Here is a 4824-nt window from a genome sequence, read left to right on the forward strand (position 1 = left end):
ACCATCTGACAGCATTGAGGGCCCCCCTGTAACATACTCAGAGGTAGTTAAGGCTATACAGGAGACAATGGGTCCCCTGATGGAGGCACAGGCAGCCAAGTTTAATATTGCCATACAGGATGTCACAACAAAGCTGAAGCAAGTAGCTCACATGCAACACACTACTGAATGCAGAGTTGGGGAGCTCTTTCATGATGTTACCACTTTCAAAGTTTCTTCTTCCAGTCTCCAGCAAACTTGTTATGAGCTGCAGAACAAGATTGACGATCTTGAAAACAGATTACAAAGCAACAACCTGAGCATTGTAGGCCTGGATGAATTTATTAGGGGCCCTGAACTGTATAAATTCCTACAAACTTCTTTGCCTGACATGCTTGAGATCTCAGTCCAGTGCAGAGACATGGTGGTGAAGAGGGTGCATCGCCTGGGCCCAGCACGTGTTGCATGGTGGACAGGGGCGGATTGGGATTTTAAACCAGTCCGGGAAATTTCTCAAAGCAGCCCTAATGGGGGTGGGATCTTGTGAGGGGGCGTGCTCAGCCAAGGGGGTGGGGCTACTCCCACCTCATATATCACTCCTTCCCACCCCGGCTGACCATGCCCCCTAACCAGATTTCCCCACCACAGCTATGCTGCAGTCCAGGGTGTATGAAAGATTAGGGTTAGACTTTGGGAGGGGACAGTGAATGGATAGGGTTAGGCCAATGGTTCTCAAACTCGGTCCTCAGGACCCCAAACAGTTCACATTTTCCAGGTCACCTGACAGGTGCACTCATTACTGACTGACACATTTTAAAAGATCCATAGGTGGAGCTAATTATTTTACTTGATTCTGTGAGGAGACCTGCAAAACCTGCAATGTGTGGGGTACTGAGGAATGACTGTGTGTGTGTGTGTGTGTGTGTGTGTGTGTGTGTGTGTGTGTGTGTGTATAGATAGGGTTAGACTTCATACTTGCCTACCTGACCCTCTCCTTCAGGGAGAAAATGCTCTGTTCCTGGACTTCTCTGGCAATGTATAATTGCCATCACCTGTGGGGAGCTAGTTAATTGATAAAAAAAGGTGTTTCACCACAGGTGGCAATCATACATTACCAGGGAAGTTCAGGAACAGAGCATTGTGTCCTCCTAGAGAGGGGCATGCTGGGAGGTATGGATAATGTATGATTGCCAGCACCTGTGGGGAGCTAGTTAACTGATAAGAAAGGTGTCACCACAGGTGCTGGAAATCATACATTACCAGGGAAGTTCAGGAACAAAGCATTGTGTCCTTCATGGAGAGGGTCAGGTAGAAAAGTATGGTTAGGCTATGGGTGTGTGTGTGTGTGTGTGTATATAGATAGGGTTAGGATACCTGTGTGTGTGTGTGTGTGTGTGTGTGTGTGTATCGATAGGGTTAGCATCAAGGGCGTAACTACCATATGTGCAAGGGGTGCAGCTGCTATGGGGCCCAGGGCTGAAGGCGGCCCATCTTCACTGTTTAAGTAATGTTTTACATACATTTAACACCATCAGTTGCTAAATAGGGGGCCCTTAAAAACGTTTGCTATGGGGCCTACGAATGTCTAGTTACGCCTCTGGTTAGCATACCTCCCAACATGACCCTCTCCAGGAGGGACACAATGCTCTGTTCCTGGACTTCCCTCTTAATTTATGATTGCCATCACCCGTGAGGAAACACCTGCCTTGTCAATTAACCTGTTTAAAACAGGTGCTGGTAATCACACATTAAGAGGGAAGTCCAGGAACAGAGCATTGTGTCCCTCCTGGAGAGGGTCATGTTGGGAGGGTTAGGCTACATGTGTGTTTGTATAGATAGGGTTAGGCTGGGTGTGTGTTTGTATAGATAGGGTTAGGCTATGTGTGTGTGTTTGTGTGTGTGTGTGTGTGTGTATATATAGATAGGGTTAGGCTAGGTGTGTGTGTGTATAGATAGGGTTAGGCTACATGTGTGTGTGTATAGATAGGGTTAGGCTAGGTGTGTATGTATATAGATAGATAGGGTTAGGCTACGTGTGTGTGTGTGTGTGTGTATATAGATAGGGTTAGGCTACGTGTGTGTGTGTATAGATAGGGTTAGGCTAGGTGTGTGTGTGTATATAGAGTTATGCTACAGGTGTGTTTATATGGATAAGGTTCGGCTTCATGGTGGTGTATACTTGCTACTAACCTGGCCTTCTTGTGGATGAAAGAAGCCTTCTTTTTAGGGAGATGCACTGGACCGGATTTCTCTTATATCATCGCACTCTGGCTCTGGATGCCTCCAGAGGTACACACTCTGATACTGTAGGGCAAATAAGCTGTCATTACCTCATGCACAGTGCTTGCCACCTGTGTGTAGCTGGGCTGGTAAGTTCTGCTGCATTGGAAGCTGACAGTAGTAGCATCATTCCCCCCATTAGTCAGTCACACAGCATATGAGAGGCCAGGCAAGTGGCACAGAGCCCCTGGTGAGCGCTGCACAGTGCAGAGCAGTAAGTGGAGCAGTTGGCTACATACTATCTCCCTGCCCATCTGCTGGTCACACAAGCAGCAGTGAGTAGAAGTTGCAGAACGCATTGCAATCAAAGAGGAAGACCCTTACCTCAGTCGCATGCCATTTTCTCAAGAAACATTCCGACGATTCTAAGAACTTAAAATTCTGTGGCTTGGAGCAAATCCATCTGGGAAGACGGGGTGGCGACATTAACCAAGCGCTTTTACGCAAGGAACATTGGTGGATTTTCCACCTGGGATCCCTGGCTCCCACTGGACTTAATGAAGGAATTAACTTCAGTGCATTTTTGTAAATAGCCCCCTCTTCCATCACTTAGTAGCGAATTGAGCCAACATCATGACCACAGGGACACATGTCCCTGCCAGGGACACCCAGATCTGTCTTCTCCACCCACCCAGCCATGTAGGTGATAGTGCCAAATCTTATGTACAATGATCTCATCTAATGTGGTAAACACACATATCATATATTTTTTTAAGCACCCATGTACCACAACAAGTGCTGTTTTACACTAGTGTCCCTTAATATAAAAACCATCTGGGACACCGTGGCACTCTCCAATGTCCAACTATCCTCTCATACCCATACTACCAGCTGAGTTTCACCAGACGATTCTCCCTTCATCTAGCAGGCCTTTTCAGAGGCCATCTCAGCGACCAATTCCTTTATACCTCCAGTTAAGTCTAGAACCAACACAAATTACTAGATCTTAACAATAAACAACAAAAAAAGTACTATCAATAATATTAATGACTATTAAAACTATACTTAAAAAATTGATATTCTCTGAGTGTCTACACACTCTTTCTCTCTCCGCCTCCCAGTATAGTTAACTGCCAATTTTGCCTCTTATCACCACTATCAGTGATCATTTAATTTACACCGTATATTTAAGAGACATTCACCTATCATCCTATTTAATTCTCCCATCCTCGATTCTATCGGTCCTATTATGTCTATATTGTCCATTGACATTTATCGATGTATTTATATCACTCCATGTCTCAGTTATATCTACTATCATTTGCGTGTTTATATATTTTTATATTCTCATTTTATCATCTCTTTAGCTCAATATCTATATTATTTTTATATCTATCTTCATTTGCAATCTTCTAGTTGATATTTATTAGCATCATTAGTTTTTATTCACAATTATTTTCATTTTTATCATTTTTATTATTTTTTTCAGGTCATCTCTTTATTATTACCTTAATTCCATCACATTCACCTCTTTCCGTAATCAACACAATTGTAGTGTCCTGTCTGCTTGTTTTTTATCAAGATAAACCACGGACAACACATCCATTACCATATCAAATCGCCCAACTTTGTCAGATCAGTTCACTCATTATACCACCCCCGGCCGCCATTGGTCAGACCGGCGCATTTAAACCCAGCGCCAGAACACTGTCCTCACAGCGTCCTTTGAGAAAGCGTCAGCGAAACACGTGTCAGGAGGACGCCTCTGACACACCCCCAACCTCCGTCCTGCTGCCGATCCCGGCAGTCATCACCTACGGCGTCCCCCGTCAACATGGTGACGGGCGCCGCTCTCCGCCTGAGCATCCTCCGGCTACCGGCCACCAACTTCACCGCTGATCTCAGCACCTACGCAGCGCATCCCGCCAACCTGAGGACGGGCGCCGCTTCACAGCTAAGTCACTCAATTCCACACTTCCCCCTCTCCTCGTTGCCATACTCCGGCACAAACACCCTGCAGCAACCTTAATTGTAACCCAGCCTGTATACATTTATATGCTGTAGCGGGAAACTGTTGTGCTGTGTTAAATTGTGCCACCTTTAATTCTTATTAACCCCATGTATGCCAGCGGCATCTGGATCAACACAAGTCTCATATATCTGTTTTTCCTTTTATTACAACATTGTGATACCAGTGTTACCAACAGAGCCAAACATGTTTAGGAGGCAACTGTTTCAATTTATCTAAAATAACACATGAAGTCCGCTGTGTGCAACAGTTAGAGGCTCATAGTATTTGTTCTTATCAACCCACCAGAGAGGGCTAACATTGTGATCACAGTTCACTGATTGTCCTTCAATTGGTTGTATATTTACAATTAGCAACAATGTTATCATAGTACTTTATCTACAGAAAGTGAATTCCACGGCAACCGGTCTTCATTTTGCCTGGTCATTTGGCTGGGGAATGACAGATGTCAGTTTACCCAAACCCCACCAACAAAAAACCATACAGACCAGGCAATCTATGAGAAATGTCCTCAGGCTGCCACAGAGGTCCCAGTAATACTATACTGATACCAGTGACCAACCAGCTGCACCAGCAGCGAGGACACATTCACTATC

Source organism: Crinia signifera, chromosome 2 (assembly GCF_055691185.1).
Source record: "Crinia signifera chromosome 2, ASM5569118v1, whole genome shotgun sequence".
Lineage (NCBI taxonomy): Eukaryota > Metazoa > Chordata > Amphibia > Anura > Myobatrachidae > Crinia > Crinia signifera.